This window comes from Pseudonaja textilis, chromosome 6, assembly GCF_049901715.1.
Source record: "Pseudonaja textilis isolate UNSWEBS1 chromosome 6, rPseTex1.2, whole genome shotgun sequence".
NCBI lineage: Eukaryota > Metazoa > Chordata > Lepidosauria > Squamata > Elapidae > Pseudonaja > Pseudonaja textilis.
Window position 1 is genome coordinate 37,707,247 of NC_141995.1, and position 13,347 is coordinate 37,720,593.

Here is a 13,347-nt window from a genome sequence, read left to right on the forward strand (position 1 = left end):
ATGATCAAAATGGCTTTCTAAGTGTTTTTCAAGCCGCAGACCGGTTTTAGAGGAGAAAAGAAAAGGACAACGGAAAAGAGACAATTCCTCTGGCTTACACTGACTTTTTGTAACGGCTTTCTTCAGGCGAGACTATTGCCCGACTCAGCCCCGCTTTAGAGCAAGCTAGACCAAGCGCGCCGCAGAAAGGTCTGTGCGCGTTCTCCCCGCGTAACAAGAAAGCCCAGCCGCATTTTACCTTCGACGAGCGGAGGGGGACAAGCTGCACACGACCAACCATGCTTGGGAGATCTGTCCGTTGGTTGTTGCCATGACTACAGAAAGCTCATGGAACCCAATGAGCTGTCTACAGGAGAGCAGAAAGGACCAGCCATTTTGCTGGGGTTTGGGGGGGAGGGGGGGGAGGTTAGCAGTCCGTAACATATTATGCTGTGTTTACCGCGGACTACACAACCCCCCCCAAAAAAAGAGTGTGTGTGTGTATGTGTGATTGATTGCGAGGAAGCTGAAGAAACAAGCCTATCCGCGTCTCCTTGGTAGAGCGCGGAATATCTCCAAGCTGCCATTTTGACAAGCGGGCTCTCGCTCACCGGGAGAAAGGGTGGAATGCAGCGTGATCCGCTCTACGTCTCTCGGGCACTTTGCGTTTTGCAGGCCGGGGCGCGCGCGCTTGGAGGCGCATCTTGAGGGCAAAAGGGGAGGGGGAGAGACGGCGGGGCTCTTCCCCGCAATGGTCTCTCGAGCGGTCGCCCGCTGCCCTGCAAGCGTGAAGTGGTGACCCCCCAAAGAAGGGTGTTGCCCTCCCCCCTCGCATACTGATCTTGCCCAGGGCGACTGCTAGTCGAGGAACAGCCACACCAGCGGCGGAAGGCGAGCGAGCAGGTGTGCAATTCACGACGGGCTCTGCCTTGCAGGCTTGGGGGCCGGGGAGCCAGTCAGGTTGGTGTGCACTTCCTATTTAACAGATTGCTGGGTTGGGAGCATCTGGCTGAGGGTTTAGTCAAAGAAAGCCCGCTGCTGTTCATGCGCGTCTGAACCGCTCTTGGGAGCAAGGTAAGCTTTTGTTTGGGTGCACGGTCTGCTTGCCGCGAAAGAGCTCCTAGGTGGTGCTTGGGGGGAAGTGTTTTTTTTTTTTTAACCCTTTCATATCGATTTTCCATTCAGTTGCAGGGCAATTTTCTTCCCGGATGCTCAGCATGGGAATGCCCGCTTTCCATCTATTGTAAACTAGGATTTGCTTTCTGAATCGGTTCTCGCCCGTTACATGTATCCTTCGTGTAGTCGCCCGCTCCTTCTTATAACTGTACTTCTGTACTTCGGAGGGTGGGGAAAATCAGTATTTTGAGGATTAGAGAGAACGTTCAAAATCGGTCACCGAGTCTTTGCCTCCTTCCTATTGACATTTTGCCCAGCTTTGAGGTTGCTGTGGATTGAAGGCACACCACAAACCCTCCTTCACTATTGCTCCGGTATTGTATTGTTATCATAAGTAGGTCATAAGGCAAAGCCGTGTTTGCACTAGTTTTCTGGACAAGGTGTCCCATTTGCTTTGTTTGATTACTTTCTGATGCTTGTGCTGTTAAGAGGTGTGTAAGTGGGAGAAGTCTTCACACCTTTCCACAGAGCACCCACGTACCAAATTCATCTCCAGATGCGTAATGCAGCACTTGTGTCTCTCAGTTTGGAGTTGGATTGAAAGAAAGGAAGCCACAGTGCCACATAATAAATTCAGCCACATGTAAACTCCTTGGAAACCTATCTCAGGTGGCAGAGTGTCTATCAGGAGCAGCGAGGGACAAAGGAAATGAAACACAACCATGAAATGCCTACAGAGCAGTCCAAAGGAAATGATTCTGGCACAGATCTAGTGTTACAGTACTCCAGTAGGCTTCTAGTTCCTGAATGAATTGTTCCTTGAAATCATTCATAAAGGAGACTCCTAATAATAATATTCTCTTAATACAGCAGAGATCAGGTAATGTGTACTTTAAAGCGTAGGATAAAATTGTACCACAATTTTCATTTGTTTGACAAAGTGTCATCAATTTGGGCTGCTTGGAAACAAAAGCTGGAATACATCCTCTCTTTTATTCTAGAGTCTCATATCCTTTGCATTAAAAACCATGGGTAATTTTAACCTTTAATAATAGATTAAACATTAAAGGTGACTAAACCTGTGTCCGTTGGTAAATTAGTAATGAAGGGGCCTGATGTGCTTATGAATGAAGCAAGCTGTAAGAGTGTCAAAGTCCAAATGATTTTCAAATTTTATAGTATATTGAATCACTTCTTATGAACATGTGTCCCGAGGGATGTTTTGTTGTACACAAAATTGGATATTTGCTTTAGGAAGTCTTGCTTTCCAAGTTTTTAGGAAATATATCCCCTGCCTCTAGTTCTATTAATTTCTTCCCAAGTTCTGAATTGAATCATTCTCTTGTTGCTTTTATTTATTTGCTTCAAGAGGTCAAAGTATAAGGCTTGAAGTTTTTGCTTTATGTTCCATAATGTGATTTTTTTTTGTAGCACACTTATTCTGATAATTTAATGTAATCTTGTGGGCTCTATTAAAATAAGTACTGTTTCACACGCTGGTGTCTATAAATGCAGAACCTCTATATCAATCAGAATTTGTGCTATTTGTACGCATCAATATTTCTGTGTGTAATTGTAAACATGTTAGGTGGTAGATTTATTTTTCACAAATAAAACATAGAGCATCCCCTTGTTAATATGTAAAGATGAGAATAGTGTTTGCATGGAGATATGTTGATGATTTCTTAAGTTCTTAATGGCCCCAGACAGAACTAACACGCTTGAATGTTAAGATTTTATCCACACAAGGAATAGGAAGTCTTGGACTGCCCAGATACCTGTTCCAATCATCTTTGCCAATTACTAGGAACTGTATGCACTATTGTCCTTGACATATGAGGGTAATATCAGGTGCTTTCCTGATATGGAAGCATTTAACGAGCATACAAAGAATCCACAATTTATGATAAGAATACTTTAATATAGAAAAATATTCCAATAACTTCAGTATATCAAATTGAAATCCTATGTAAAAGAAATTCAGGGGTCAATTTTTGCAACATATTCTACCCAACCTGTAGAAAAGATTTGATGACACCTTACTTTGGATGGGAGGCCAAGTAATGTCCAGATCTGTTATAAGGATTTCTTCTGTGCAAGAACTAACTCTCAAAGGTATAAAATTGCTTAGTCCTATTCTACATTTCTGGATTCTTGGAGGACCACATTTTCTCCAGAGGTTAATTTATGCATTAATTTACATTTTGCTACTTTCTGGAGTCCACTTGCCATCATTCTGGGAGATCTCTTTGGTATGTCAAATAATTTAGGGCAGATACACGATATAATTCTTCTTCCCAAAATTATCATGCCATTATGACAGAGTTGAGGAGGATCGTTCTCTGTTTGTACAGCATATTTAAAATACAGATACCAAGCACTGGTTTTGACCTAAGCTGCCTTCAAAACAAGAGGAATGGGAACAAATTGTTGGATTCAATAGATCAGGAATCTGATAATTTGGCTAACTGAAAGGTGGTACTGGACTTTTTTGCCACTATAGATTAAAATATAATCATCTTGGATGCAACACTGCAGTGAAATGTGGCTAGGGAGTAAAGAGAGAAGGAATGATTCTGCTATCCTTACTTTATATTTTGTTTTATGTGTAAGAAAAAAAGACACTAGGCTGTTCTGGCTTCTTCATGCAATGACCTGCCTAGTGATCAAATTATCTTATGACCAGATGCTTCTAATTGCATGCAATATTGCTATACAAGTAGTCCTTGACTTATAATAGTTCATTTAGTAACCATTCAAAGTTATAATCCCACTGAAAAAAGTGCCCCTTGGCCATTTTTTACATTTACAACTGTTGCAGCATCCCCCTAGTCATGTGATCAGAATTCATATTTATGACATTTGCAGTGTCCTGGATCATGTGATCATCTTTAATGACCTTCGGACAAGCAAAGTCAATGGAGAAGCCAGATTCACTTAACAACCACACTACTAATTTGATTCACTTAACAACTGTGTCAAGAAAGGTCGTAAAATGGGGCAAAGCTCACTTAACAACTGTCTTACTTAGGAACATAAATTTTGGGCTGAATTGTGATCATAAGTCAAGGACAACCTGTGTATCTATTGTTTCCATGGATAGACAACTTCCATTTCAAGGTTGTTCTCTGAAATGGACAAACAACAAAACAAAACAAGCTGGCCTTTATATGTGAGTTCATCCTCTTTTTTAAAATCTGTAGCTCACTTGGAATAAAATAATTCCAATTGATTTATTGTTCTTTCACTTTGGTAAATTTTGGCCATATTTGCTTCATCTTGGCTCCAACACAAGGGAAAGAGTTACAAGGAGAGGAAAAGGCAACTTGTTAGCAAACAATCAAAATAACTCCTGCATTCTAGATTGGAATCAGCAGAGTTAGAAACCAAAAGTATCCTATGTGCCTAGTGTTGTATATTTATGTGTGAAGTTTCTATATAAATACGTAAATACAAACTTCCAGATTAATACTGTCCCATCATATTTAATGAGGCCTATCTCCAGAGCACGGTGGCTCATGTTAAAATGCTGGGTTTCCAAACAGCAAGGCTGTGTTTGAGACCCAAGTGCTGCTGTAGAATGGAGTGAGCTCCCATCATTCATTCCAGCTTCTGCTGGGGACATGAAAAGGGCCTCCTGCTGGGCATCCCCCAGGGAAAGGTGATGTCACCAACCAATCCTTTCAACCCGGAAGTACCTCGGTGTTTCCAAAATGAGTGTGAACATGATGGCTATCTTCAGTATATCTGTCATTGTAGGGCCAAGGACTAGTAGACTGGAATTAAGTCTAGATGTGGTCAACAGATTTTACCCCTTATATTCTATCTTATCTCTTAAAACCTCAAGGAATATAATTTACCACATCCATAAGTTCCTCAGTATTCAAAACTGGGAGACTGTTACCATCCATGCAGTACATAGTTGTACTTCTGATAAAATGTACAATCCACCATGAGTAACTTGTAGGAAACTATTTTTCTGAGCCAGGCTTAATAACAATCTTCCACTTGGTCTGGAATAACCAAAGTAGATTTTCAGCTTACTTATATGTATACCTTGATAAGTTCCTTTTTAAAAATGGTCATTTATATATATTTTTTTCATTTTTCTATTGGGGTAGGCATAACATTGACATTTAATGACATGCCAATAATTACAGGTATTAGCTGGTAAAAATCTATAAAAAGGGAAATTGTGTACCTTATAACCTTATAAAGTATTTGTTTGTCAATACTTTCAGCATTAATTGATACTGTTTTATAGAAGGTTGCCTGAAATCTCATTTGCGTTATAATGGAATTAGTAAATCTCTCTCTGGGCTGCCTCCCTTCAAATGATTAAAATGCAGATCCAGAGAAAGACAGGCTAGATCTTTTTTATGGGGAGGAATTTATTGCTATGGAAGCACATTCATTCATGTAAATTTCCCATAGCTCGGTAGTCTGAAATCACACAAGTTTTCAGCATAAAAATCTACGCATTATGATTAATACTAGAATGTTAAAACGGTATAAAGTTAAAGCATAAGCACCACTCAGACATCATCACAAAATCTCCAGAACTGTAAAGCCTATGAACTTGAAATTTGACATGTATGTTCCTCTTGGGTTCTAGGTGCTCACTAAGAAACAATTTTTCAAAATGACCATCGGTGCATTACTATTTTGTGTATTATTCTTAACACACTCTGATGTTCTACTCCCCCTCCCTGCCTGAAAAATCTGTTCCAAATGCAAAACACAAGCAGAGGAGAGAAGTTTCAGTTTCACAGCACCAAGCAGCTTTAGTACTGAACAGTTGAGCTAAGCCACACCCAGGCTCTTTGCTGTCTCCTTGCTCACACAGCAAATACTGTTTCAGTTTCCAAACAGCCCTCAACTCTCAAACACTGACAGGATGCTAGCCAAATGAATAGCGAGGCTTGCTGGTAGGCTGAGGCAGAATTTTCCCCCCTTATTTTCCTTCCCAAAAACTAAGCTCAAAAACTTGAGCTAGTAGTTAATAATAGCTGAAAAAAGCTATCAAAATAATTGTATCACAATTAGGAATTATCGAAACGTTGTTTGAATCAAGATCAATACTTGGTGACTACATGTACATGTTGTTTTAAGGGCAAAAATACTGAAAGAAATCATTGCTCCCTGGGATTTGTCACCCCCTGCCTACCCCCACCCCCCCATGTCTCACTACATCTTAATAGTCCTTCATCCTAGTATCCTATATAGAAGAGAGCCCTATTATTTATGTTAGTCTATGGAAGCCAAAATAAGTCTGGTAGCAACTTTTCAAACTAATTATATTAAATGTTGGACTGTTAAGAGCTACAGTTTGTTCCTTTAATTTGTTGTAAAAGTGCTACCAGATTGCTTCTGGGTTTTGATATTTTAATATTAATGGGCCAGCTAAGCACTATAAACTGTTGTAATAGGTAATATTAGGGAAAAAATAAAGTTGTTTTCCCACTATTTCCCATTTTATAGCAATTAAGATTTAAATATATGTACCTAATCAAAAGCCTTAATAATTTTATGTTGATCTAGGGGTAATGCTGTATATATTTGAGGTGAATACTTTCATTATTGTTCAGAACCATTGTTTCTTAATATACAACCTGCTTTGCTGAAAACAAAAGAAAAAAAATTGATACATTCACATTCAGAAAAGGTATCCCAATGAAACTTGATAATAGAGCTTAAATTAGTGCCTTAAGTTGGAGAATTTTGCATACACTGATTTTGTAAGTTTACTTTTGGCATCCATATTGATTATACTACACTGCTCAAAAAAATAAAGGGAACACTTAAACAACACAATGTAACTCCAAGTCAATCACACTTCTGTGAAATCAAACTGTCCGCTTAGGTAGCAACACTGATTGACAATCAATTTCACATACTGTTGTGCAAATGCAATAGACAAGAGGTGGAAAGCATAGGCAGTTAGCAAGACATCCCCAATAAAGGAATGGTTCTGCAGGTGGTGACCACAGGCCACTTCTCAGTTCCTATGCTGTCTGGCCAATGGTTTGGTCACTTTTGAATGCTGGCGGTGCTTTCACTCTAGTGGTAGCATGAGACTGAGTCTACAACCCACACAAGTGGCTCAGGTAGTGCAGCTCATCCAGGATGGCACATCAATGCGAGCTGTGGCAAGAAGGTTTGCTTTGTCTGTCAGCGTAGTGTCCTGAGCATGGAGGTTCTACCAGGAGACAGGCCAGTACATCAGGAGACATGGAGGAGGCTGTAGGAGGGCAACAACCCAACATCAGGACTGCTACCTCTGCCTTTGTGCAAGGAGGGACAGGAGGAGCACTGCCAGAGCCCTGCAAAATGACCTCCAGCAGGCCACAAATGTGCATGTGGCTGCTCAAATGGTCAGAAACAGACTCCATGAGGGTGGTATGAGGGCCTGACGTCCACAGGTGGGGGTTGTGCTTACAGCCCAACACTGTGCAGGACGTTTGGCATTTGCCAGAGAACACCAAGATTGGCAAATTCACCACTGGTGCCCTGTGCTCTTCACAGATGAAAGCAGGTTCACACTGAGCACGTGTGACAGACGTGACAGGGTCTGGAGATGCTGTGGAGAATGTTCTGCCTGCAACATCCTCCAGCACGACCGGTTTGGCAGTGGGTCAGTAATGGTGTGGGGTGGCATTTCTTTAGGGGGCTGCACAGCCCTCCATGTGCTTGCCAGAGGTAGCCTGACTGCCATAAGGTACTGAGATGAGATCCTCAGACCCCTTGTGAGACCATATGCTGGTGCGGTAGGCCCTGGGTTCCTCCTAATGCAAGACAATGCTAGACGTCATGTGGCTGGAGTGTGTCAGCAGTTCCTGCAAGATGAAGGCATTGATGCTATGGACTGGCCCGCCCGTTCCCCAGACCTGAATCCAATTGAGCACATCATATCTCGCTCCATCCACCAATGCCACGTTGCACCAGACTGTCCAGGAGTTGGGGGATGCTTTAGTCCAGGTGTGGGAGATGAGCCCTCAGGAGACCATCCGCCACCTCATCAGGAGCATGCCCAGGCATTGTAGGGAGGTCGTACACACTACTTGGAGGCACGTGGAGGCCACACACACTACTGAGCCTCATTTTGACTTGTTTTAAGGATATTACATCAAAGTTGGATCAGCCTGTAGTGTTTTTTTCCACTTTAATTTTGAGTGTAACTCCAAATCCAGACCTCCATGGGTTGCTAAATTTGATTTCCATTGATAATTTTTGTGTGATTTTGTTGTCAGCACATTCAACTATGTAATGAACAAAGTATTTAATATTTCATTCATTCAGATCTAGGATGTCTTATTTTGTGTTCCCTTTATTTTTTTTGAGCAGTGTATATATGTGTGTGTGTGTGTGTGTGTGTGTGTGTGTGTGTGTGTGTGTATCAGTGGTAGGATTCAAAGTTTTTTACTACCGGTTCTGTGGCCATGGCTTGGTGGACGTGGCAGGGGAAGGAGACTGTAAAATCTCCAATCAGAGATGATATTTACCAGTTCTCCGAACTACTCAAAATATCAACTATCAGTTCTTCAGAACTGGTCAGAACCTGCTAAATACCTCCTCTGGTGTGTATGTATGTATGTATGTGTATATATTTCATATGCTTGAGTTAATAATATGCATAAGTTAATCACATTAATTCACCTTGGCTGATTTGTTTGTTTTTTTTAAAGCAGGGACACTAACCTGGAAAGGTCAAAAAACATGCCAGAAAAAGTTGATGGCAAAGCAAGCCTGTACTGTTGCCAAAAAAAATGTGTGGATGTTTCCAAGAAGTTGAGCAGACTTCAGGCTCAAATCAGACAGACTGTACCTTTTTTTTTTCTTCCAGTCAATTATGTCCAATTCTTGGGAGACTGACTGAACAAGACTTAGCCTTACCTTTATGTAATTAACAATTGAAGGGATAGATCTAAGAATAAGATTGGAGGCAGCTTTCTGCTGAAAGTTGCACTTGCCATGAAGAAAACCATTCATTGGAATCTCAAGCATTTTCTTCTGCATAAATAGAAAGGTTTTAAATATATTCTTCTAACTATTGTCACATCATGGCTCAAATACAAATGGCAAAGTTGTTTCACACACCCTGTCCTTGCTTAGTATTCATTGTTTTAAGGTCGTGTTAACATTCCTGTAAAATATTTATTGCTCAATAGATTACAGAAGCATGTGACTGATATATGTGTGCAATCCACATAGTAGACCGTTTGCTTTAATTAATAAATTTTAATATTTTGATTAAACAGAAGTCAACTTTAGCTAGAAAAAAAACAGACAGCACATGATGAATCTCTATGTCTGGCTGTATTTGTACAAATGAATAGCTTTTGTAAATATCTCATTTGAAGTTGTTGTGAAATTATCTTGTATAATTTATGCTGGTAATTATCACATCATTCATTCAGTAATGTGATTTGTGGAATTGGTAATCAAAACTTAGGCAGTTTCTGAGTTTTCATGTGTAGCTCTTTATGCTGCTTGGGGATAGGTCAATACAATCAAGCGGAGAACGTCCTTAGTCACTAGAGAAATTTTGTCATACTTGAAGTGTTACAGCTGCTGAACATGAGTAATAGAAAAATGAAGCACTGTTTTTAGATGCATTTGGTAAGATGCTAAACCTGTTAGTATATTCATGTGACTAGTTCTATTATAATGTTCATGTTGCTGCTATAAAAAAATTAAGCTCCTGTTGTTTTCATGTGTGATGCTTAAGTCATCTTTATCTCTATTTTATCTTCAGTGTGAGACTTAACTCTGTTGCCTGGGATACACATGCAACTTGCGATCCAGTATGTATAACACTTTTGATGTAAAAATACAAACAATGATCCCTTGTTGTTCTCAGTAGCTTTCCATTTGCATCTTTCTTGTCCAATAGGCACAAAGATATTGTGCGTGAATTAGAACATAATTTTTTTCTTTCATCAGTGTGATCACTTGTACATATCAAAAGACTTGAAAGTGGTAAAACATACAAAATGTAGCTCTATAATCATTCTAAAATTAAGTTCAGATATAATTTAGAAAGTTAAAGTGGGTAATCCATAGAGAGTATTCTTATAATGTTAAAAAATACAATAGGTATACCTTCACCTCTGCCCATTTTTTCATTACTGATGCCCTTATTAAGCATTTATTTTGTTCAAGTAGATATTGTACAATGACTGTAGCAGCCCTGTACACTCTTCAAAAAGAACAGCTAACTCTGACGAGCACTTAAACATCTGTAGCCAGACTCTGATCCTTACTACAAGGGTAAAGATGGATGCCCATAAGCCTTTTTTTAAATTCCTGATGATGCAACCTTATTGTAGAGTGCTCTAGAAGACTTTTTTTAATTTTAGGAGTCATTTTATAAATAGTGTTCTACAACCGGATTTGCCATGGTCATTTCTACCCAATCTTTAAACTAGCTAAGAAAAGGGCTTTAATTCCAGTTACAGTTGCACAGACTAACATCTAATTCATAAAATTTAGCTGATTTATGATTGGGGCTAAATACAATTCCCAGACTCAGAGACAGATAAGATATTCTCAATGCTATTAGCAGGAAGATAAATTTCTGTCAAAGCCTGCACCTGTTTGAACAACACAAGGCAATATGAAATATAGTAACTTTGTGTGGCATATCATGGAAGAAACCTAGAAAGTTAGCTGCTGTAAAATACAATGGCAGTTTTCTGACAGTAAAACTCAAATGCCTGGAAAGGTTTAGCTTAAAATTTAACATCTGCTATGTATGCACCTGACAATGCTTTGAAGTCTGGTTACTGAGTGTTAAGAAATTTTCTGAAAGTTCAGTGAATCCAACTGGAGAAATGATTGCATGTAAAAATATTTCTTTCTTTTTTTTTTTTGAAAATTTTATTTGGGTTTTCACAAAAACAAAATACAAATAAAACATCTTTTTTTTGAAAATAGCATGGTCCCAGGTTATCACTTCTTCATACAGACACAAAACTCAATTTCATGCTCATTTTTATATTCTATTCCATATCTTATTACCGTTTTATATTTTCTACATAGTTTTTCCCCTCTTCTAATTTTCTCAACTTTATTTTAATTATCTCATCTCAATTCAAATCATTATATTTATACTTTTGTCTGTCCTGTTTCAAATTCATATTATCTTTTCTTATTAAACAAATTTTTCCCTGTAGTTACCAATTGGAGTATGACACCTTTATATCTTTTAATTTTATCCATTCAAACTCTTATTTAAGCTTCAATGTATAGCTTTAAGATTATAGCATTCAATATAATACATAACTTCCAATCAAACTCTGCTTGGTACATTCTTAAAATACACACTATATTCTTAAAAAGAAAAAATTATATATATATATATATGTAAATAAAACACACATTCCATTCCAATTCAATTCTATCATTAATATGCATTAAAATCTTAACATCTTTAACATTTCTTTTCAATTAAATATCAAACTTCCCTGGGAACACTTATAAACTTTCCATAGTTAATTCTTTTTTTCCATATTTCTCACTTATATTTTTATAAATCATTACTAATAATTAAAATGTTCCCATTTAATTCTCTCAATCACTTTAATTCATTATTTATTAACAAACATTCCACTACATTACAGTAAATGTTTTATCCATCATTTTAATCATATTTTCTAAAATTATTTCTGTTTGTAATATAACAATGCTATATTATGTACCTTTGCAGAATCCCTTTTGCAATTAAATTTTCACCCATTATCTCTAAACAAGCTTATGGTTACAATCCTTATATCTTTTCCCTTTTTTTCCATTTCTTGTTTCTGTCTTTTACAACTTCTTTTCCTTGCCTTCTTCTCCCTCCCCTTTTTACCCCCTCATCTCTCTACTTCTAACTCTCTCATCTGTAATCCCCTCTTTTGTTGCTTTCTAATATTATACTTATCTTTCAAATTGTTCTTCTTTTTGGTTGTTTTTTCTAGTCTTAAACCTTTCACTCTCTTTCCCCCCTTTTCTTCCCCCCCCCACTTAAAATTATTTGATCATTAAAGATGGCTTCTTCTTTGCCCCAATCTTCTTGTTCTGCAAGCGTTTCTTGTTGTTTCTCATAGTTCCAGATCTCCATTTCTAAGAATTGAAATACGAAGCCAAAAGAACCTCTCCCTTCTTATGCCTCTTCTTTCCATTTTTTAAGTTCCATTTTCAGTTCTTCTAAGAGTGATACCATTTTAAAGACTTTTAAACAACCACCCAGTTAATTTTAGTCATCTAGATGCAAAAACCAAAAATCACCAAGTAATCCAAATAATCCAAGGCTGTTTCTTCTTGCTTCTTTTTTCCACTTTCTCTTCCTGGGGTTCTATTGTTTTGTTACCAAGTATCAGTTAAAATGTATCTTTGAGGAATCTTGTTAAAATTTCACTGTAAGTTCCTTTTAGTTACAGTTTCATTCCTTAGTTCCAGGCAGTCTCCTCCATTTTTCCAGATCCTGCCCTTTTATTCTTTTTTTCTTTCCTTTCCTGCTTTTAAAAACTTTTAAATATCCAGAAATCTTTATTATCCCTTTGACTTTTATTTTCAGCTTAGATGCCTATTAATGTCAAAGTGCATTTTTTTCAATTTCTTGCTTAAGTCTCTTAGCTGTCAGTATAAGGAAGGGAAGAAAAAAAAAACCTAATCCTTTCCCTTCTCTCTCTCCTTCGCAGCTTCAAAATCTTTGGGAACAATCTTATTAAATTTAAATTCCAGGGTACCTTACATTGTTGCTTTTTTGATTTAACCCGGTCAACCAAAACTTTCTCTTCTTATCTTCCTCCTGCACATTCTTTTCCGGTTTAGTTCTTCTTTGAGGTGACCATTTCTGACCACTGCTGCAACCGCCTTCGGGAAAGGGAGTAATGGCCAGCTGGGGAAGAGAGATGCAGCTCTCTCCCTTCTTCACCACCTCTATGGGGTGGCTTAGCCCCGAAACCAGCCGGCTCGGGGCGCTCTGGCGGTGAGCACAGATTGAAACCACGCACGATCGCAGATTTCGGTCTGTTGCCGAAGAGACTCAAACCGGAAGTTGCATGTAAAAATATTTCTAACTGAACTAATACTTGTGAATTTTAAGAAATGACTTTCACACTGAATGTCAGTAACTTGGGTATCTACTATTATGTTTCTTTATATTTCAAATCATTCAATTGCTACAGCCTTCCAATATTCCAACTGCCTGAATTACTATAGACCCATTGTCTGTAGTGATGAAGTGCTTTGAGAGGCTGGTTTTTC

General features: G+C 38.5%; 1 protein-coding gene across 20 annotated transcripts in view; it reads left to right on the forward strand.

The window, feature by feature from the left end:
• Window positions 1–634: 634 nt before the first annotated feature.
• The window catches only part of SORBS2 (sorbin and SH3 domain containing 2), a 199,721-nt gene continuing 187,008 nt past the window's right edge, over window positions 635–13,347 (forward strand). For 16 of the 20 annotated variants that reach the window (XM_087936285.1, XM_087936286.1, XM_087936288.1 and 13 more), the window contains exon 1: window positions 855–939. The gene's annotated coding sequence lies outside the window, so the exon portion shown is untranslated. Of the gene's footprint in view, window positions 1,054–8,780; window positions 9,900–13,347 lie in introns of all 20 variants that reach the window. The other 4 variants (XM_087936301.1, XM_087936299.1, XM_087936284.1 and 1 more) reach the window with 3 other exon arrangements.